Below are 23,870 nucleotides of genomic sequence, written 5' to 3' on the forward strand. Positions count from 1 at the left end.
TCTTCACGCCCAGCCCCTTGCCTGATATCAAAAGTTCCAAAGTCAGTAGAACAGTGTTTGATTTCATCCTAGCCTGTGTGTCCTGCAGGATCTGGGGCCAGTTGGTCCTGGCCAGAGAGGAGAGGCACAAGTGACTATTGCCTGGGTGTAAGTCAGCTTAGACCCCGCCATGCTGCTCTGACATTCCAAAGACCCCAGGGGGCTCAGCAGTATCAGTTTATTCCTCGCTCTTATTTATTTATTTTTCTGACAGGCAGAGTGGACAGTGAGAGAGAGAGAAAGAGAGAAAGGTCTTCCTTTGCCGTTGGTTCACCCTCCAATAGCTGCCGCGGCCGGCGCACCGCACTGATCCGAAGCCAGGAGCCAGGTGCTTCTCCTGGTCTCCCATGCGGGTGCAGGGCCCAAGCACTTGAGCCATCCTCCACTGCACTCCCGGGCCATAGCAGAGAGCTGGCCTGGAAGAAGGGCAACCGGGACAGAATCCGGCGCCCCGACCAGGACTAGAACCCTGTGTGCCGGCGCCGCAAGGTGGAGGATTAGCCTATTGAGCCGTGGTGCCGGCTATTCCTCGCTCTTGCAAAGTCCACTGTGGTCCCAACTCTCCCGGAAGCTGCCTCCAAGCAGAACCCAGAGAGTCCAGGCTGCTCTGTGTTGTGGCGCTACTCTGTCAACACATGGCCTCCAAACTCTTCCCCAAAGGGATTGATTGATAAGGGAATTGTCCCTGTGCTCAGAGAGGGAAGTGTGACTTCACTGCACATGGACAAGAGCTGGTGCTGTCTCCCCCAGTGTTCCTCTCATGGGATGATAACTTGGAAAGGAAACGAGATGGGCTGTTGATGTTATCATCCCTGTTTCTCACAACGGTACCCTGAGAGTCACGGAAGTTAAGGAACTTGCCAGTGAGCCACTGTGGCGATATTCAAAACAGATCTGTGTAACTCCCCCACGCGGTGGTGCTTGTTTGGCTTTTACCCTAATGGCAATGAGTTGAGCTAATCTCTTTTTTTTTTTAACTTTTATTTAATGAATATAAATTTCCAGTGTACAGCTTATGGATTACAGTGGCTCCCCCCCCCCCATAACTTCCCTCCCACCCGCAACCCTCCCCTCTCCCGCTCCTTCTCCCTTTCCATTTGCATCAAGATTCATTTTCAATTCTCTTTATATACAGAAGATCAATTTAGTATAAAGATTTCAACAGTTTGCACCTACATAGAAACACAAAGTGAAACATACTGTTTGAGTACTAGTTATAGCATTAAATCAAAATGTACAGCACATTAAGGACAGAGATCCCACATGAGGAGCAAGTGCACAGTGGCTCCTGTTGTTGACCCAACAAATTGACACTCTAGTTTACAGGCAGAGTGGATAGTGAGAGAGAGAGACAGAGAGAAAGATCTTCCTTTTTGCCGTTGGTTCACCCTCCAATGGCCACTGCGGCCGGTGCATTGCACTGATCCGAAGCCAGGAGCCAGGTGCTTCTCCTGGTCTCCCACATGGGTGCAGGGCCCAAGGACTTGGGCCATCCTCCACTGCCTTCCCGGGCCATAGCAGAGAGCTGGCCTGGAAGAGGGGCAACCGGGATAGAATCCGGCACCCCAACCAGGACTAGAACCCGGTGTGCCGGCGCCGCAAGGCGGAGGATTAGCCTGTTAAGCCACAGCACCGGCCAAGTTGATCTAATCTTATACATTGTCATCAACCACACAAACCAAGCCAATTTTTTAAAACTGTTTACTAATTTTTTCTCATTTATCTCTATTACTCAGTCCTACCCCATCTCCTCAGGCAACACTCAGATCTGTTTCATATAGATATTGTTTGTGTTTCTGTAACCCGTATGTCCGTGTAAATGACCCATTCTCTCTCAACCATAACACATCATCCGCCAGACTGCATTCATGGTCTCTGGCAAGGCCTTACAAGGATAGCGAAGCGAAGAGGAGAGGAAAATGCCTGTTGGGTACGAGTGCTCACTTGACACTGTTCGGGCACAAGCCTGTGTTTGCAGTGGACTGGGGTGTGTGTGTGTGTCTTCCACTTTTAATAGCATGCCCAGTTCTTCAGCCCCGTGTTTTGCCTGTGCTAACCAGTTTACCTTCAGAAAGAGTGGGTAACGAATACCTCAGTTTTCACATCCGGGAAATGAGGCCAAGGAGAACTGCCTTGTTCCACTAAGGAATGTCTTGATGTTAATGACTATAAAAGGCAATCTGAAAAGAGACACATGATTTCCATGGAGGCCAAGGCTTTGCAGACTTAAACTCTTGTCATCCTCATTTTCTTTGTGACAGGTTTATAGCCAGTGGGACTTGCTTGGCGCTTGTCACTTAACTTCGTCTTGATGCCTTTCTACAGAGGTTTACCTGCCATTGCATCTTAGGATCAAAGAGTGTCCAAAGTCAGGCTCATGGGAGAAGGTTCTGGCAAGGCCTTGTTCCCTCCGGCACTCTGTAGGTGCCGGGCTGCCTTCTGCAGAGGCATGGGGCCCTGCAGGAGAGGCAGAGGTCAGGCCCACTGTGGTCACTCAGTTTGCATTATTGAACTAGCCCCCACTGCATCCTAAGTACACCATTCCACATCACTGTGTTGAGAATAGTGAATGTTTTCCTTGGGAAGAGAGGACCATGTCTGACGTCCGTGTCTTCCCTAGCTGCTGGCTTTCCTGCCCAGATGTTCTGGAATAGCATCCTCTATCACTTTCCCCCGTAACCCTTTCTGCCACCTCTTGACCCCTTTGTCCCCCGTGACTTGTGTGTCATTTGCTGTCGCGCTCTCCTTCTCCCCACCCAGGAGAACTAGAACGTGAGCTGCATGGCAGCAGGGACTCTGTTGCATTCACGGTTCATTTCCCAGTGCTTAGCACAGAGCCAGAACACAGCAGGACGCACTGTCGCTGAACGGCTGGCAGGCGGTCTTGAACACTACCTCTTGGGTACCTCTGCACGAGTGCAGCTCTGGCTGCACGCAGGGAGAAGGATGTGTTCAGAAGTGACGCTCGCCTCTCGCCTTCAAGGAGCAGCACAGGCAGGGATGCAAGGCCAGGGTGTCTGATCTGAAACTCGTGGTTCTCCTGAGTGACCCTAATTGCGTTCTTTGTACTGTGCCTTCTAGGATCCCCTTGGGTGTCATTTGGGGGCAGGCTGTTTTCCTTTATTTTCTTTGTGAAGTTGAGGCTCTGCAGCAGGAGTTAACAGCTGTGGTAGTTCACCTCTGCGTTGTCTGGTGCCTGGGAGTGTGGGAAGTGATCCCTGCGTTTAGATTGTCCATGTCCATTTGGTACATTTGTCTTCCAGACTGGCTCCTTCTCAGCCAGCCCCAACCATTCTTTAATCCTGTGAGTCATTTTAATCTGAGATGCTCTGCAGATGAAAGTTATACAGCACATGTCATATAAATTAATATGATGCTAAGACCATTCCATTTGTCTAGGGATTTGCAATGATTTACTTTTTATGGGTAAAGTTTTATTCAACTCTTAACAGTGAAACATAAAACTGTTACAATTGTGATGAAAGCTATAAAGGCACAGAGGGTAGTCTAGGCTGAAATGTTCCCATGGGGAATGCTGATGCCTCTGGGAACAAATTGAGAAATCTCTAGTTAGTCTTAAAATTCCTCCGAGCATTTGCTGAGATGGTCCTGGACCAGGGCCCTGAGCCGATATTGCTTATAACTTTGATTGTGGCTTCCAATCAACATCAAAATTTAAAATGATGAGAGTTTACAAAGGACCTAAGCAAGAACTTGTTCCTGAATGTCTTTGCCAAATAAGGGGCAGGGAGGATGCACCAGCAAGGGTTGCAGTAGGAAATGGATGGAAAAACCTGGTAGGATAATTTGAGGTGGTTTTTAGGAAAGGCAATATTTTCAAAGGTATGGTTATAGGAGGAGCCTATGTGATGCTGTAGAACTGTGCAGCTGGCAACAGTGGGATTCCAGAACTACCCCAAGATCTACACAGCGAGGAGAACACATGGTTTCTTAAACCTGGAAACAAATAGCATTGGGAAAGTGTCACTTTACTGTAGCTGAGATCACCAGGAAACACAGCCAGTTAACTTGGCTTCATAAATGGAACTGGGGAACTCCTCTTTCCCCCTGGTCTCTGGACAGGTGAGTCAGACTCAACTAGCAGACAGAGGATAGGGGGCCGTGTAGATAGCAGTTTACATGGACCAGGCTTATGGGACACAGAATGACTTCTAGCACAGTGAAGAGTGGACCCAGCGGGGAACAGCAGGGCAGAAAAACTCCCTTTAAGATGTTAGCTGTCATCGGCTAACATAAGATAGCACCTCTTCAGGCTGCTCAAAAACACCCTGGCAGCGCACGGGTGTGCCGGAAGCTCTTCATAGGCAAAAAGCAACCTTTTTTTTTTTTTGACAGGAAGAGTTAGAGAGAGAGACAGAGAGAAAGGACTTCCTTCCGTTGGTTCACCCCCCCAGTGGCCACTATGGCTGGTGCACTGCGCCCATCCAAAGCCAGGAGCCAGGTGCTTCTCCTGGTCTCCCATGCGGGTGCAGGGCCCAAGGACCTGGGCCATCCTCCACTGCACTCCCGGGCCACAGCAGAGAGCTGGACTGGAAGAGGAGCAACCGGGACAGAACCAGTGCCCCAACCGGGACTAGAACCTGGGGTACCAGTGCCTCAGGTGGAGGATTAGCCTAGTGAGCCATGGTGCTGGCCACAAAAAGCAACCTTTGCTTCATGCCTGGGTATCTGAACGAGTCAGGGAAGGCAGCTAAGGAGAAACAAGAGTCCTGGGATTGTTGGACTCCAAACTGGAGGGTACATTGCTTTGATACTGCAGAAGGCATTGGTGTCATGCATTTGACCATTAATTTAAGCTTCACCTTTGCACTTCCTTTAGACTGTAGGATTCCAGAGCTCTACCTCGTTAATCTAGAGTTAAGGTAAGAAAAGTTGTGGGGCCCTGAACGGTGTTTATCATGGAGTTCCTTGTGTGAATCATCATTTGCTTGGGTCAGAATTCATTGGCTTCTCCTGAAAATTTCTAGGAACCTGTGATTGCTCCCAGGCTTTGACCAGGGTTGAGAGGAGTGAGAACAGGCAGGAGTGCGGAGGGTTGCTGCTTATGAAGGTCTGGAGCCTTGATAAAGAAAGGGATCCAGAGATCCAACAACGTGCTTCACGTGTGAACCGTGAACCAGAGCAAGAGTTTTCAACCTTTTTGCTTAAGATTTTGTATTTAATTTTAAAACTATTATTTTTGTCTCAATAATTATGCATATTTATGTGTCGCAATATATTTCCGTGCAAATATGCCACGTGCGCTGAACAAATCAGGGTAATAGTTACCCCTCATTGTCATGACTTTATTACAACAGCCTTGGAGATCCTGTGTTTACTCGGAAAATATATAATGAGTTATTGTGAAGTATAGTCACCCTATTAGGCGGCATAACACTGTGAACTCAATTCTTCTAAGTCTGACTTAGTACCCATTATCCAACCTCTCTATCTTTCCTTACACTTCTCACCCTCTAGCAATCACTATTTTGTGTTTAGATTGAGTTTTTTTAGCTTACACATAAGAGGGACAGCATGTGGTGTTTGTCTGGTTGACTTATTTACTTAATGTAATGTCCTTCAGTTCCATCTGTTTTACTGCAAGTGACAAGATTTCATTTGTAATGGTTGAATAATATTCTATATATATGTGTACCGCATTTTCTTTATCCATTTGTCTGCTGATTGACACCTTGATAGATTCCATGTCTTGGCTATCATGAGCAGTGCTTAGTAAACATGACGGTACAGGTATTTTTATAACGATTTCATGTCTGGATACATACCGAGCAGTAGGTTTGCTGGGCCATAGAGCAGTTCCACTTCCAGTTTTAAAGCTATTTTCCATAGTGGTTATACTAATTTACATTCTACTGCATCTTTGCCAGTATTTATCACTTTTTGTCCTAATAGCCATTCTAACTGAGTGAAGTGATATCTCATTTGGTTTTGATTTGCATTTCCCTAATGGCTAATGATATTGAGCCTATTCGTGTGTGTGTGTGTTTGTGTGTGTGTATGTGTATGGCATTTGCTTTTCTTCTTTCTTTTTTTTTTAATTTGTTTAATTATTTGAGAGTCAGAGTTACAGAGTTACACAGAGAGAAGGAGAGGCAGAGAGAGAGAGAGATAGAGAAGGAGGGAGGGAGGGAGGGAGTGAGGTGTTCCATCTGCTGGTTCATTCCCCAGTTGGCTGCAATGGCCGGAGCTGCGCCGATCCGAAGCCAGGAGCCAGGAGCTTCCTCTGGTTCTCCTACGTGGATGCAGGGGCCCAAGGATCTTGGGCCATCCTCCACTGCTTTCCCAGGCCATTTGCTTTTCTTCTTTTGAGAAATGTCTATTCAGGTCCTTTGCCTACTTCTTTGTAGTGGGTAGTTGATTTTGCCTCATATGTTTAACTGACCTGCCTCGTATCTTCCATGTTTGTCTTTCTGAAGACTGCCACATGATACACATACATAAGCAATTTTAATTTACTTATTTATTTTTGAAATCTAATGAACTCTGAGTTAATCATACCCATTGGATCCTGGTGCATTCTTATCTTTGGTCCATACAGAGTCAGATTCTCATTCATTCATTCATTCATTCCTTTACTCATTCACTCATTCCTTTTAATCCCATTTTCTTCCCTGTCTCCATGGGCAACGATTCTGATGTACAATGTGTATCCCTTTGACCGTTTTATCTTAATTAAATTATTTATTTGTATACATGTATTTTCAACGTCCACAAAATTTATTATATAATTCTCAGCACTGTGTTTTCAGATCCACTCATGTTATCATGTGTACATATAGATGATTGCTTCTAAACTATCCCATGAAGTACATTCGGGAAACGACATCGTACGAATGGTGTTGTTCCTCAGTGAATACCACATGAATGTGTTCACCACATTTTGTCTGTCTACCATCTTATTGATGGGCGCTAGGGTGTCTTCCAGGGCTTACCTTCTCCAGCCATGCTGCTGTGAACAGCCTTCCCAGAGCTCACGGGTTGTTGTGATCCTGTAATTTCACTAACACATGATATAAACCACCTTTCTAATTCCTGCCACTTTAATTGGTTTAACGTCCTGTGGTGACCACAGATGTTGAGCACTGCTCCATATCTCTTTTTTTATTTTTAAAATTTTTTTCAGATAACTTATTTTAAAATGGTTTTTATTTATTTATTTATTTGACAGAAAGAGTTAGTGAGAAAGAGAGACAGAGAGACAGGTCTTCCTTCTGTTGGTGCACTCCCCAAATGGCCGCTTTGGCCAGTGCTGCGCCAATCTGAAGCTAGGAGCCAGGTGCTTCCTCCTGGTCTCCCATGCAGGTGCAGGGGCCCAAGCACCTGGACCATCCTCTGCTGCCTTCCCGGGCTGCAGCAGAGAGCTGGACTGGAAGAGGAACAGCCGAGACTAGAACCCAGTGCCCATATGGGATGCCGGTGCAGCAGGTGGAGTATTAACCAAGTGAGCCATGGCGCCGGCCCCGAGATAACGTATTTTAAACTTACATTAACATCAAAGGCTAATGGCGCCACTAAAGAATTCAACTAATAAAAAGTAAAAAGACCACAGTCAAGCAGGAAATTAGTCAAGGAATATAAATAATAATCAAATGAAAAGATGTCCAGTTTCACTCATATAAGGTAAATTTTAAAATAGTCACTAAATCATTAAGACTATAGTAGTATGTGCTTCCTACCAGTGTGATGAAGATTTAAAGTTTGACCAAACACTACGCTTGCAGTAAGGTTGATACACACAGGCCTGACTTTGTCCCTCTCTCCTTTCCTTCCCTCCTTCCCCTTTCTAAGAAATTTAGCTCGCACCTATAAGGGAGAACATGTGGTATTTGTCTTTCTGTGTCTGCCCCATGTCACTCAACATAATGTCCTCCAGTTCCAGGCATTTGCTGCAAGGATAGCATTTCACACTTTGCTTCTTACTTGAAGAACATTACACACACACCAAGTTTCATTTATCCATTCATCTGATGATGCACACCTTGGCTATTTTCCTCTTTTGGCTATTTTGAACGGCACCGTTTATAGCTATAAACATGGCACAGCAGGAAGCTCTTTGATACGGTGAGTTCATGTCTTTTGGAAATACACCTAGTAGTGGCATTGCTAGATCATACGGCAAGCCTGTTTCTAGCTTTTTAAGAAATTCCTCGGGGTCAGTGCTGTGCCATAGTAGGCATCCCATATGGGCATCAGCTCGAGTTCCAGCTGTTCTTCTTCTGATCCAGCTCTTTGCTTATGGCCAGGGAAGGCAGTAGAATATGGCACAGGTCCCTGGGACCCTGCACCCATGTGGGAGACTTGAAAGAAGCTCCTAGCTTCAGTTCAGCCCAGCTGTGCCATTGCGGCCACTTGGGGAGTGAAACAGCAGATGGAAGTCCTCTTTCTGTCTCTCCCTCTCTCTCTTTGTAACTCTGCCTCTCAAATGAATAAATAAATCTTTTTTTTAAAGAAATCCCTGTACTGTTTTGCACAGTGACTGCGCTAATTTACATTCCACCAGCTGTGTATAAGAGTTCCCCTTTCTCCACAGGCTTCCTAGCATTTTTTGTTCTCTGTCCTGTGGGTAATAGCCATTCTGACAGTGGTGAAGTGACATCTCATTGTGGTTGTGATTTGCATTTCTCTGAATGCTAGCAATATTGAACATTTTTTCATATATCTGGCCATTTTTATTTCTTCTTCTTTTCTTTTCTTTTCTTTTCTTTTTTTTTTTTTTTGTATTTAAAAGCAAGATTTATTTAAGTCAGAGGCCTCCAGCCAGAGTGGCCTGTAGGGGGGCTCCAAGAGAGGAAAACCCAAAGGGGCAGGTGGTAGTGGGGTTTTTAAGCACAATTTTGGGGAAAAAAAAAACCTGTCAATCAGTACAAGACAGGGACCAACACATCAAAAGTCCTGATTTGTAATCTTTTTACCCTGTGTGGCTTTTTCCTGATAAAACAAATGAGCCATCAGCAGGGTGAGATACCTAATTTGTTTCACAGTAAACCGGGAGCTCAGAACCATGGAATGGCCACTCCCTGTTATTCTCCTGGTAAGACTGGAGATTCCCAAGGATGGCGCAGGCACTTTTAATCTTGCTGGAGGTAACTTTGGGGGGAAGCAAGCATTCTATGCCCTCAATTTCCACCAGGATCACCCTGCTTATTAACCAGCCTGACTCCCATATTCCCTCCCCCAGAAGAATGGACCCTATCTTCTGTTAGGGGGTATGGGACAATGACTGATCAGGCTTCTTCAAGCTGAGTGGGGGTGGAGTCGGGAACGGCTGTCTAGACGGGGTTCCATCAGGAGGTGGCCTCTTGAGGGGAACGCAGTGCCTGCTCGCAGAAACTGCTTCTGTCTGAGGGTTCATGTGCATGGCCATCTAGAATTCCACTGTTTGAAGTCTGCAGACAAAGAGTAACAAGCAGATTAAACTCCCAAAGTCTAAAACAAAGGACGGGGTCATTAGTAGAGGACTTAAGAAAGGTGCTGTCTACACCAGGAGGAAGTTTTCCTATTGAGAGGCAAATAGAAACTGACAGGAAGAGCTTGATAATGATCAGGTGGGCTTTAAGGCTTGGCCAGGTAAGAGGCCAGAGCTACCTATCTCTTCACATGAGGTGCTGGGAGAGGGAGGTGTGGACCTCCTTATGGAAGGCACCCTGTTGACTTCCATTACCTAGCTGGCCTGGGAGGAGAGCTGGCCAGGTACAGGCAGGTGGCATCTCTAACAGGAAACTTACAGTTCTGCCTGCAATGTTACTGACCCTACTTGGCCGTCCCCTCAGCAGTGGTGGTGACTTTGGAAGCTGGCTGAGTGAATGGCTTCTTCAGTTTAGAGCCAACAGGGTCTGTGGCTCTGACCCAGGATTCTTTCAACCCCAGGGCAGTTCCATTTTCAGTGTCCCAGCTCTTGGCTTCGCTGGCTTCGCTTCCAGGGTTCTTTATAAGCTGACTTCTGTGTCCATCTGAAGCCCTGGCTTTCCACATTGAAAACCAATGCCATTTGCAGTGGTTGGGCCTGTTGGGTCTCCCTGATGGCAGATCACTGTGTAAGCAGCCAGTGTTGGCCTGCCACCTGTCTTTCCATTGCTGCCCCTGCCTAGCCTGCTCCTCTTCATCCTGGTCTGGTAGAGGAGACCATGGGAAACCTTTAAGAGGATGCAAGTCAAGGGGGTGCTCAGTCCCCTCCCTAATCTTTGGTGGATGAGCTAGAGATCTACAGTCACAGGCATGTTCTGGTGTAGTGGTCTTTCTGGGAGGTAGACATGCCCCTGAGGAAAGCTGTGTCCTCACTTTAACATCAAACGTGATGACCACCTTATGCCTCCTGTCTATACATTTTGAAGTCATTAATAAAACTTTATCTGCCTTCATTTGGTTTGAAAAGGGAGGTTTTGCCCGTTTACTGTGCCTAGGGTGAGATAAATCTAGCTATGAAATCATAATTTCTTCGATATGTAGCCAGGCTATTACTATTGGAAATTGTAATCTATCCCTTTGATCAGGTCTAAAGATCAAACTATGCATCCTAGAGAGTCCTTCAGAATAGTTTTCCATTTGGAAGAAAATTGAGAAATGAGGGAACAAGTCAGCCTTCCCAGATTGGATACTGTCAATAACTTAATATCAAATGAAAACTTAGCAAGCAATTTTAACTGTCAAATAACTACTTATGAAAACATTTTCAAAAGGTCCAATGCCTTCTATACATTTCAGGACAAGAGTACATGTATTTGGAAACATCGTTTAAATATATAACACAAGTGTAACTTGTTTGACCAGCAAACTGGGACACAAACATGTTAGTGACTTAAACATTTTAGATTCTTTCTACCAACATATTTAAAATATCTGACACAGATACATTTAGGTCGTGTGAACCAAATAAGGTATTTTTGATTAACGTAATAGTTTAAATTTATGAGTGATCTTTTCTCTGTAAGCCAATTAAAACAGAGCTGTTAATAAATTTTCCCTTGTAGACATACAATAAATATGTTCTTCTTTTGAGAACTGTCTATTCATGTTCTTTGCCCATTCTTTACTGGATTAGGTTTTTGTTGTTGAGTTTTTTGAGTTGCTGATATATTCTGGTTATTAATCCTTTGTTGGATAAGTAGTTTGCAAATGTTTTCTCCCATTCTGTCGGATGTTTCTTCACTGTATTTATTGTTTCCTTTGCTGTGTAGATATGTCTGAGTTTGCTATAATCCCATTTGTTCAGTTTTTCTTTGGTTGCCTACATTTTGGGAGTCTTATCACCTACACCAATGTCTTGAAGTGTTTGTTCTACATTTTCTTCCAGCACTACGAATCCAGTGTAATGGAGTAGGTCTTTTTTGGTTGAGTCTGCTTAGGGTCCTTTGAGAATCTTGTATCTGGATGTCTAGATCTCTTTCAAGACTTAGGAAGTTTTAAACTATTATTTCATTTAGTAAGTTCTCAATCCTTTTTTCCTTCTCTCCTTCTTCAGGAATCCTTGTAATACAAATATTTGATAGTTTAATGGCATATTTTGTATAGATTTTCTTCATTCTTTTTCATTCTTTTATCTTTATTTTTGTCAGATTGGGTTATTTAGAAAGTCTTGTCCACTTATAAGAAATTCTTTTCTCTGGTTGGTCTGTCTATTTTGCTGTTGAAATGCTTAATTGTGTATTTTATTTCATTGATTGAAATTTTCAGATCCAAAATTTCTGTTTGGTTCTTTTAATGATCTCTGTCTCCTTAGTGATTTTCTCATTTATGTCACCTATTGTTTTCATCATTAATTTAAACTGTCTGTCTGTATTCTCTTGCATCACATTGTTTCCTTAGGATAATTTGGAATTCTATTTCATAGATTTCCTTCAGATCAGAATCTATTTCTGGAGACCTACTGTGTTATTTTTGAGATTTCATACTGCTTTGCTGTTTTGTGTTCCTGGATCCCTACAGTGACATCTATGCATCTAGTGTAATGGTCCCTTCTTTATGGGGTAGGTTTTGTTGGAAAATAGCATTTTGTGTAGATGGGATTCAGGGTACCACTTGGTTTGTTGCTTTGGCTTTGGTTTTTCCGTGAGCCAAGAAGTATAACTTCAAAGTGATTTCTTCAGCTTTAATCAATGTCAGTAGTACATGTAAGTGACAGTTGTCTGACCTGCAGCAGCGCATGGAGGAAGCAGTAGGATGGCGGTGGATGTGGGCTTCTTAGAGTGTGTATGTCCAGTTCCCATAGAGTGGTGTCAGTTCCACTAGGATTTGTGATCACTGGAATCCCATTCTTGGTGCTGAGGGGCATGGATAGGGCTCTCCCCTGGTCCTGCTGAGCAGGCCTGAGTAATGCTGGGGCTCGTGGCACAGCAGCTGGGGCTCTAGGACTTTGTGATGTTGTCGGAAATGTCCTCAGGTCCTGGTGGAGAGTGTGACTGGTGCTAAAGCTTCTAGCACCAAAACCCGTAGCCCCAGAATTATGGGATATTAAAGGACCCTGCTACAGTCTTAGAGGGTGACTACAATATACCCTGACATTTTGCCATTGTCCAGAGAGGTGAAATGCAGACAGGTTTCCCTGGGTCTCAGATGGTAGATTCCCATGACCCTGACTCTATTATTACTAGTTGTCACAATTTTGGTGCTACAGGATACAATGGGATCATTACCCAGGACTCCCAAGGTGACAGCCAATCATGTTACGGTGGTGGGGGTCACCTGTCTGAAGCAGAGCAATGCAGGTAAAGCACTCTGGATGCCATGGGTGAGTACAGATTTCTCCAGAGCTTGTAATGCCAACGTAAAAAGTCTGCCCAGTACAGATGGTACTGCCCCAGTTCCCATGCAGGGTGCAAGGGTGATGATGGTGTTTATGCCCTTGTCTTCCAGTACTGTGAGCTAGGAGGGGCAGAGGTAACTTACTCCGGCCTGATCCTCTCGAATCTTTTGTGGGGTGCTGCTGTTGCTAGCCCCAGTAAGTCGAGAGTCACCCAGAGTGAGTGCGTGTGACCTCTGGGGCGTATCCTCCAATCCCCTACAATGGCAGCATGCATGTGGGTCCGCTCTTCACCCTGGAACCTGCCCTGTCTCTGGTGACTTGTGGTAGCAGTGGGACTGCTTGATGTCGCCTAAGTCAGGACAGAGTTCTGCAGGGACTCTACCACAGCAAAGCGAGTCTGGCACTTTTTAGGGGAGGGAGCCAATGTGGCTTCCCTTCAGAGTTGCTCAGACCCCAGTCCACTTACCAGGCTGGACTTGAACTCGGCAGGCACTGTGGCATTCTCCCTCAGTAGGACTGCCAGCTGTAGGAGCAGTGGCACCTTACTGCTTCTTCCTACAAGATCCTGGAAACCTGTCCAGTAGATGCCGAGGCGGCTGGTGGCGGCGGCAGCAGGTCTGTCCTCTCTGTGGGCTGTGTCTGTTGTCCCGTCACTTGTCTACTGGACATTTCTCTCCAGTCCCTAGGAACATGACCCTTCTTTTGTTTAATTTTCTGTTTCTAAGCTGAGTGCAGCTTCTCACTACTCAGCCATCTCAGGTCTCTCCATAGATCTCATGACCACTCAGGCTTTCTTTCCTGTGAATTACATGGTCTCCTGTGTCAGTTTGGGAACTGATGTTCGTGTAATTTTCTGCATTGGTTTCTTAGAACGTTCTTGTGTATTCCAAATGTATTTTCTTTTGGATTCAGAAATTATAAATTCTCTACTCCATTATCTATTTGCTGACTTCGTAATGTCCTTTGTGGAATTGAAGAATATTTTTTTTTTAATTAAGCATTGTTGTTACTTTCTTTTATTTATTTTTATTTTTAATTTTTATTTTTTATTTGAGAGGTAGAGTTACAGACAGTGAGAGGGAGAGACAGAGAGAAAGGTCTTCCTTCCATTGGTTCACTCTCCAAATGGCTGCAATGGCTGGAGGTGTGCCAATCCAAAGCCAGGAGCCTGGAGCTTCTTCCTGTTCTCCCACCCAGGTGTAGGGACCCAAGGACGTGGGCCATCTTCTACTGCTTTCCCAGGCCACAGCAGAAAGCTGGATTGGAAGAGGAGCAGCCAGGACTAGAACCAGCGCCCATATGGGATGCCGGCACTGCAGGTGGAGGGTTAACCTACTGCGCCACGGCGCTGGCCCTGAAAAATATTTAATTTTAATGTCAGTTTTTCTTTTGTATTAATACTTGGGTTTTTTGGAGTTTTATTTAAAGTACTTTCTGGCCAGCGCCGCGGCTCACTAGGCTAATCCTCCGCCTTGCGGCGCCGGCACACTGGGTTCTAGTCCCGGTCAGGGTGCCGGATTCTGTCCCGGTTGCCCCTCTTCCAGACCAGCTCTCTGCTGTGGCTAGGGAAGTGCAGTGCAGGATGGCCCAAGTCCTTGGGCCCTGCACCCCATGGGAGACCAGGATAAGCACCTGGCTCCTGCCATCGGATCAGCGTGGTGCGCTGGCCGCAGCGGCCATTGGAGGGTGAACCAATGGCAAAAGGGAAGACCTTTCTCTCTGTCTCTCTCTCTCACTGTCCACTCTGCCTGTCAAAAAAAAAAAATTAAAAAAAATTTAAAGTACTTTCTCATACCTAAGCCACACAGATATTCTAGAGTCTTTTTCTCCTTGATGTTATACAAATATCTTCTATTTAGATCATTAACTCATATATTTTCCAATTCTGTATGAGGTATTCAGCACCTTTGTAGTTTTATTTTCTCTATGTAATGAACTAATTTCCTTAACCCTACTCACTAAGTAAGAATTCAGTCCATTTTGATTTATGTTTCTGACCCTTCAAAAACATTTTATTTACATATTTTATTTATTGGAAAAAGGAGAGAGACCCCTCCCATTTAGTGGCTCACTTTCCAAATGCCCACAATAGCCACAAGGGTTGATGGGCCTGATGGGCCAGGTTGAAGCCAGGAGTATGAAACTCAAACCAGTCTCCCACATGGGCGGCAGGAACCCAAGTGCTTAGGCCATCAGCGGCTGCCTCCCAGGTTGTGTATTAATAGGGAGCTGGAATCAGTAGTGGCTTTGGGACTTGAACCCAGACACTCTGACATGTAATGTGGGCAGCTCAAGTGGTGTCTTAACGGACACATAAATGCTTGCTCTCACTGGTGCCATCTGTATCCTGTATCCTACATCAAGTTGTTATGTATACATGGCGCTCTCTCTCTGAAATACCATTGTTCTCAGGAAGACAAGAGTGTTCCATTTTCCAAATTTTATCCTGTGCCAATGTCACCTTATTTTCACCATGATGACTTTACTGCTACTTTTTTCAGTATCTGATAGAATACCTCTATCTTTATTTTTTCCTATAAAATTTCAAATGAATTTACTGAGTTTTTCTAAATTCCAACTAGTATTTTGAATGGGATTACATTGAATTTTTGGATTAATTTTAGGGTACAATTGATGCCTTGATGATGCTAAAATCCTATTGATTTTTATAAATTGATGTTACATCCTCCAAAGTTGCTGAATCCTCTTTAATCCGTCTTCAAATAATGACAGCTTTATCTTTTTCTTGGAAAACCTTATGTCTCTCACTGGCCAGGAATCCTAGTATGATGATAAATAGCAGAAGTGCTATTGATGGCTTCCTTTGCTTGCTTCCAATTTTACAGTGTAAGTACCTCTCCATTATACTTGCTATTGCTATAGGTTTTTGTGGTACTGACTTATAAAAAGGAAATTAATTGTATTCCTGCTTTGATAAGAATATTTTTAAAAAATCACCATAAATAAGGTTGATTTTGCCCTTATTTTTTTTATTCGTTAAGTCTAGTAATCTGAAATTCCTTTATAGATTTCTCTGGTTTTTGAAACCATTGGTTTAAAACTGGAAAATCTGCATACAAAATAATTTTCTTTATTTTTCTTTCACAAAATAAAAAGCGCACCTCCTATGTTTCTACCAGCTGAGTTCAACAACTGGCAACTTGGAGTCCATGTTGCTTTGTTATTTTCCTCTCTTCATTCCCAGAGTGGTCCATCTGAAGCAAATTCCAGGCATTTTATCATTCTTTTGGAAAAAACTTCAGTGTATATCTCTAAAAGTTAAAAATCTTTAAAACCACTTAATCATATGGTGCATTTATGTTTAATCAGTTGCATTTAATTTTATTAAGCATTTTTCATCTATCTAATCTGATATGGGCTCATAATTTTAATATCTTATATTATTCTTATTTAGTTCTAAAGAAAAGATGGATTTTTTTTGGCTCCTGTAAAGAGGTCCCCCCCCCCCTTATTTTTGAGTAAATGGCTAATTTATGGATGTTAAGAAAGTCTGAATATCAGTATTTTATGTTTTTTCAGGGTGGTCTTTAAGTCTGATTTTACTTCTAAAATATTAATTGGCCTATTAATTTCTTCTACTTCTTGTTTTCCTAGTTTGGTTTTCTATAGTTTCTATTTTCTCAAGGTTTCTTAATTATTTACAGGTAGTCATTCACAGTGTTCCTCTTTGAATCTGTGGTGTTGATGGTTGTTTGCTTCCTCAATGCCCGTATTTTATTTATTGGTTTATTTCCTTTTCCTCTTTGATCAGTTTTACCTAAGGTCTCTTCACATCTGTATGAAGAACCGGATAGAACACTGAGCAGCAGACTTCACCAGTTCAGTTTTCCTTTTACGTTGTCTATCTCTGGCAGCGTCTTTGCTTTTCTGCTTTCCTCATTGAATGCATTCACAAGGGTGAATTAGCCTGTAGTTTTGCATGCCAAACTCCCTGACGCTTTGCATAGTTAAAATATATTCTGCCCTTCGTTTGAATAATAACAAACTTCTAGCTTTGGAATTATTTTTCCTTCTGTATTTTAAAATTGTACCCTACCGTCTGTTGAGAAGAGATTTCCATTGTCATTTTGCTTGGGACATTCTTGAGCATTCTAGCTCAACTTGACTGTTGCTCCTCCTCCTCCGGAGATCCTCTTCCCTTCCATTCGGGAAGCTTTGGGTGTGTTTTTGTTTTACTATTTTTAAATTGTATTATAAAGTGATTATGTGTGCCTGTCTACTGATCTCTCGCATGTGGTCCTCTAAGAACGCTTTCATCCTGGAAGTCTGATTTATTAATTCTGGGAAATTCATCTTTCTTTTTTCCTTGCGCATCTTCTCCTTCCCATTTGCCTACGGAGTCTCTCCTGGATCCCGTTGTCTAGATGCCAGTGCTCCACTTTTCTCCTCCGTCTCACTTTCGAAGTTTTCATCTAATTCTATTTTCTTTTATTCTTTCCTGCTGTTTTTCAAACCATTTTGTAGGCAAGGGATTTCCACATTTTCCTGTACACGGATTTAGGAACACAGTGTTGCTGCTTACTCTTCCCTCTCCCTCCCACGCCCCCACCCTTCCTCCTCCTCCCTCTCGTACTCCCTCTCTCATTTTTTACAATCATCTACTTTCTTACTTTGTACTCACATGATTAACCCTAAACAGTAAGAAGGAAAAACACTGTTCCTCAACAGAGGAGACAAGGGCTGTAAATAATCATCGAATCTCAAAATGTCTATGTCACTTCTATACATTGCCTTTATTTTTAGGAAGATATTTGATCCCTTAATTCACCAAGTCTGTCTGTCTGTATTCCTTCCTTCCTTCCTTCCTTCCTTCCTTCCTTCCTTCTTTCCTTCTTTCCTTCTCCCCCCCCCCACCCCAACAGGTTTATTTATTTATTTGAAAGAGTTACAGAGAGAGTGAGAGTGAGACCTTCCACCCACTGGTTCACTCCACAAATGGTTGCAACAACTGGAGCTGAGCCAGGCTGAAGCCAGGAGCCTGGAACTCCATCAAGGTCTCCCATGTGGGTGCAGGGACCCAAGGACTTGGACTATTCGCCTGGTTTCCATGGCACATTAGCAAGGATCTGGATTGGAAACTAAGCAGCTGAGACCTGAACTGGCACTCATATGAGATGCCTGCACTGTAGGCAGTAGCTCAACTCACTGTGACACAGCACCAGCCCCACTAAGTCTTTCTTCATCTTGGAACCACCCTGTTATTATATAACATGTACCATGTTTTTTTTAATTTCAGTTATCCAGTGTTTGCATGTGGTGTTTTACTTGGTTCTAGGATTTCTTAGTTTTGCTTTATGTTACTAGTATCTTATCATAAATCATGAAATAGAGGTTTTTTTTTTTTTTTGACAGGCAGAGTTAGAGACAGAGAGAAAGGTCCTCCTTTTTCCATTGGTTCACCCCCCAAATGGCCTCTACAGTTGGCGCTATGTGGATCCGAAGCCAGGAGCCAGGTGCCTCCTCCTGGTCTCTCATGCTGGTGCAGGGCCCAAGCACTTGGGCCATCCTCCACTGCTCTCCCGGGCCACAGCAGAGAGCTGGACTGGAAGAGGAGCAACCGGGACAGAATTGGCGCCCAAAATGAAATGGGACTAGAACCCGGTGTGCTGGCACCGCAGGCGGAGGATTAGCCTAGTGAGCTGCGGTGCCGGCCATGGAATGGAGTTAATCATCATAATGATGAATCCTTTTCTTCATCTTTGAAATGGTTCTGCTCCAGCTGGTAGATCGTACTCTGCTGGGTTTGCAAGTTCCTGTTCTTCTGTGGATATCAGCGACTCTGCCTGGTAATGTTTGCCAGGGAAGGGCAAATATCAGACTCTAGTCTCCATGTATTTACAGATTCTGTTAGAATGAGAGGCACAGGAGCCAGAGAAATGCTTTGCATCGTCCCCTTTGCTGCTTTTCCTGTGGCAACGCCCCTGGTCAGGGCGTTTCCTCTAAATCAAATTATCGGGGAGAAGCCGCTCTTCGATGAGTCAGGCTTTGCAGATTGCAGCTTCCCCAGGAGGGGGGTTGCCAAGGAGAGGGTGGGGGTGAGCAGGCTGAACGGCCAGGGCCACCACTCACAATGGTGCAGGTGGTCTCCATGCCTGGGTGGTGCCATCGCCCTTGCTCCCCAGCTGGGTATGCTGGTACGTGGTTCCACTGTTCCTAACACAGACAGTGTGAGCCCCTGTTCTGGCCGTGGACTTCACAGAGTGCCTGGTGAGCTGCACCTTCCTTCAGCATCCCCTCACCCCAGCCTGGTCTGGGGTACGGCGTCCTGGGCAGCGACTGAATGTCTGCATGGGCGAGGTGGATGAGCTTTGTATCCATACAATGAGGTGGGTGCTGAGAGCAGCCAAGAGAGCATTTCTCCCGTCTGCATTCCCACTGCTCCCCGCCGCAGCCCTTGGTCTCAGAACACAACAGGTCGCCCACCCACCAGGTCTAGATATCTGTCTCCTTCAAGAGATTCACACGCTCTGCTTAGTAGACCCCCAAAGTCAAACTTGTGGTTGCTTTCTCATGTTCTCCAGATTTATTTTTATAGGACCTGGAAGCCTTAAACGTTTGTCTTTAAAATATCGATTCATATGACTTTTAATTTGAAATAGAAATTTTCAATGATTTCTGGAAAACTTTTAAGGCTTTTAAGGGAACTGGGATGCTCCCAAAGGAGGGTTGACTGGGGATCAGGGGATTAGAGGTGAAGAGGGGGAGATGGTGGGATCAGAACACCCCACCCCTTAAAGTAACCTCTCTAACATCAGGGTTCCTGGTCTGTGAATTGGGAATAATAATAACATCCTCAGGTCCCGCCCATGGGGGTTGTGCTGCTCAGTGAGATCGTATCCATGGAAGGCCTTCTGTGCACCACTGCAAAGAGGAAGAGAGGAAGCAGCAATATTTAACTGGAACCAAAGAGCATCTGAAATGATGTTAACTCTCATGAGACAGGATGTTCTTGGGCTGGGAAGATGGTAATCCCTCCCCTCGGCGACCTCGGTGAATTTCAGACACATCTTCAAAGCAGATCAGGTCTCTACAGCAGAGAGTGGTGAAAATATTCCAAGTTCTCTGACCTCCCTCCGCCGGGGAAGGCTGGCAGCAAGGACAAAAGCTTTCAGTTGCATTGAACACGGCCTGGACCAGTTCCAAGTGGGTAATTACTTTATGCTTTACTTACAATTTCCCCTTCAGCTTCGGAGGGGTAGCTCATCCCTCACTTCCTGGACTAACGGGGCTATTTGGTGTTGCTGGGCATATGTTGAACAGCTGCCCCAGTCACCCGCCTCAGCAGACACCACATTTTAGTAATGAAGTCAGGGCTCACACTGGGCGAGACGGCAGCACATTTCCTTGATTGGTGTGCAAGACAGACGTGACCTCTCTTTGAACGGAAGGGAGGCCGTTCAGCATGTGTTTTCCTCTTTCTCATCAGAGGTAGGAGGAAAGTGAGCAGGCTCTTGAAGAGTCAGTTTGGAGAGGTGCTCTGGTATAAATATGAGAAAAAGAAATTTGGCAAATTGTATTGACTTTCATTTTATTTGAAAGGCGTGCACGCACACATACAACACACACACACACACACGCAGATCTTCCGTCTTCTGGTTTACTTCCCAAATGCCTGCAACAGCAAAGGCTGGGATACGGCAAACCCAGGGGCCAAGAACTCATTCCAGGTCCTCCATGATGGTAGCAGGGACCCAGGCACTTGAACCATCACTGCTGCCTGCCCAGTGTGTGTGTTGGCAGGAAACTGGATTGGAAGTGGAGCTGGGTTGCAAACCAGGCATTCCAAAACAGATACAAGCATCCCAAGTGGCATCTTGATCAATGTACCCAAATATATTAATTTTATTAATTTTATAATTATCAATAATCACAGCAGTTATTCTTTCGTTATGAAAAATACACACTTTTGGGCCGGCACCATGGCTCACTTGGCTAATCCTCTGCTTTGTGGCGCCAGCATCCCATATGGGTGCCGGGTTCTAGTCACAGTTGCTCCTCTTCCAGTCCAGCTCTCTGCTGTGGCCCGGGAGGGCAGTGGAGGATGGACCAAGTACTTGGGCCCTGCACCCACATGGGAGACCAGGAGGAAGCACCTGGCTCCTGGCTTCAGATCGATCCAGTGCAGCCCATAGCGGCCATTTGGGGAGTGACCAATGGAAGGAAGACCTTTATCTCTGTCTCTCTCTCTCTCACTGTCTATAACTCTATCTGTCAAATAAAAAATTATAAAAAATAAACTAAAAAAAGTAAGAAAAATACACACTTTTGCAACATACAGTGAAACCACTATTTCATGTAATGAGTTGGATCCACTGAGTGGTTGTTATAAAGCTGAGGATGTGCACTGACATGGCTTGGGCAGTGGGAGATTTCACAGAATTCCAGATCAGAAATTTATTTTGAGGAACATGTGATATTTGCCTCTTTCCTGCCCCCTCTTTTTCCCAACTGCCTAGTCAGTGGAGTGATTTTGGTCTAGACCCTTTAGTATAAGCATCAGGTTCTTTGAGCTAAGTTAGGGATAAGAGTAGTGCCAACCTTATGGGGCTCTCATGAGAAATAAGGGAGATAAGATTTCTGGAATTATGATAAGAGCTCAATAAATGTAATTATTACCATTGTTGTCATTAATACTCATCATTCAGGTGTCAGCCTGAGTATCACTTTGTCCTATTAAATATCCTTAAATATCTCTTCTGCCCCAATTTCCAGTTCAGGTTAGGTGAATGGCTTTATGTTTCCATACAACCCCATTCCATACAACCCATATAGGGTTCCCTATAAAAATAACTAACTTTCGTATAGGGCATACTGTTTTTTTTTCACTGCTTTGTTTTCTGTCTATAAATGATTACCCTGTGTTACCAGGGGTCTTAGTTGTAGTAAATTCCTATTAATCAGGAGGGTTGGGATATGAATGCAGGTGATTTTTCTCCAAAGCCCATGTTCTTAACTGTAACATTTATCATATTTAACAGTGGTTGTTACATGTAATCCTCCTTTCTCTGCCACACAGTAAACTGTGTGTCGTCATCAGTCATCAGCCTTATCCTTTCCGAAAGCTCCACCTCCTTGTGTCTGTGTGGTCTCCCTTCCTACAGCACTCACCCATGACCACGACTTTGTTACCTTTGAGCTCCCTGGCTTCACCCCCATCCAGCTCCTTCTTTCTGGATGCTTTTGACTTCTAGTCTAATTGCGATCTCAAGGTCAGTTGCATCAAACTGCCCTTGCTGACAGCCTAAATTTACCTGTATTCTCCTGTCTGCCATACCGTGTGTATTAGAGATTTTGATTGCAAGCAATAGAAACTGTCTCTGACAATTTTAATCAGAAAAGGCATACACTGGAAGGATGTAAAGTCTCCAAGAGTTACTCAGGATATCAGGGTCAGGCTTATATAATGAGGAGGTACCTATTACCTCCACACAACCACCACTAATCCCAACTGCTTTTTCTTATATGTTTAGGACTCAAAGTCCTGGAGTTGGACTGGCTTAGTTTAGGGCCCAATCCCTGCTTCCTATCTTGGCAAAGAATGAGAGGATCCTCTTAGCTTCTGTTATGGGAGATGGTAGCAGGAGGCAGACCTGGGAATCACCCATGTCCGAGCCCACATACACACCAGCTGGAAGACTCTTTGCTCTTAAAGAGAAAGGATGGGTAGTAAGATGGGAGTCCTCCAAGATGGAGAAATAGGGAGGGAGCGCACTGATAGTCCAGGAAAAGAGAATTTAATAAAAGTGGAGATAGTGAAGTCTCAGGGAAGAGTTAGGGAAAAAACTGCAGAGGAAACTCTTCTGGAACTAGTGGGACATGGTGGACCTGCGTGGAGGGCACAGGTGCCCATGGCTCGGGACCCCAGCCACTGGGTCTACACACCAGCGCTGGAAAGGGAGGTGAGGCAAAACCACAGTAGCCCAAGACCCTGGCAGAAAAGCTGTGGGAAGAACCTAGAGGGAACAAGGCTTGAAACCCCATGGGGGAAAGTTCACCAGCCTAACTAGAGGAGAGAAAAAATAAATAAATAAAAGGGACTGGCACAGACATGAGTCTGTCTCTCCACTCACCTTATAAAGGCAAGCAAGACAAAGAGCAGGCACCATTTTGGACATACGTAAAGGCTGCGCCCACCATCAGCCAAACAGAAAAACCTAGCTCTGGTGGGAAGAAATAACAGGAGGTTAGGACCTAGTGAATGTGTGGAGCTAATGAACTGAGACTGTGAAAAAAAAAAAAAACTGAGGTTGTGTGAGAGAACTTATGGGGTACCCAAGATGTGAGTACTCTTGGGAAAGTACACAAACTTGGTAACCTTGGCAACCTGGTGGGAGTCTGCAGGGGAATTTGAGCCTACACTGAGGACTGCACAGATCCTTTGTGTGGTCCTTGGGACAGAGCAGATGAATATTATACCCACAGGGGCCAGAGCTCAGACATTGACTACCTTCAATTGTGCTCAGCTGTGCAGAACTACTTCCCTTCTGAAGAGAGAGAGAGAGAGAGAGAGAGAGAGAGAGAGAGAGAGATTTACCATGCCTAACCTGGGTGTGTCACCTTTGGCACACCCTTAACCCTTAAGACCCAAAGAGAGCTCTCTGGCCACACCCATCACAAGCCTCTAAGGATCCATCAGAAGCAGACAGTCCACTTAATCTAGAGTCATAGTATAACGAGAAAAACCACCACAGTGAGGAAAAAAAAAAAAGAAGAAACCAAAGAATATCTCCACAATGCCAAGCAACAAATGCATAAACCAAGGAAACAAGAACAAGGAAGACATTATGATGCCCCCAAATGAACAAGATGCCCCAATTCAAGATTATGAAGATGATGAGATAGAAGAAATGCAAGATACAGATTACAAAAAATTTATGATAAGAACAATTAGAAGTTTTCAAAAACAAATGCTTGAGCTACAGAAATCCTTACTGGACAGGATAGAAAATTTCTCTTGTGAAAATGAAATATTAAGGAGGAATCAAAATGAAACGCAGAAAAGTGTGATAGTGAAGAGAAATCAAAATGAAATGAAGAATTCAATAGATCA

This window comes from Lepus europaeus, chromosome 5, assembly GCF_033115175.1.
Source record: "Lepus europaeus isolate LE1 chromosome 5, mLepTim1.pri, whole genome shotgun sequence".
Classification (NCBI taxonomy): domain Eukaryota; kingdom Metazoa; phylum Chordata; class Mammalia; order Lagomorpha; family Leporidae; genus Lepus; species Lepus europaeus.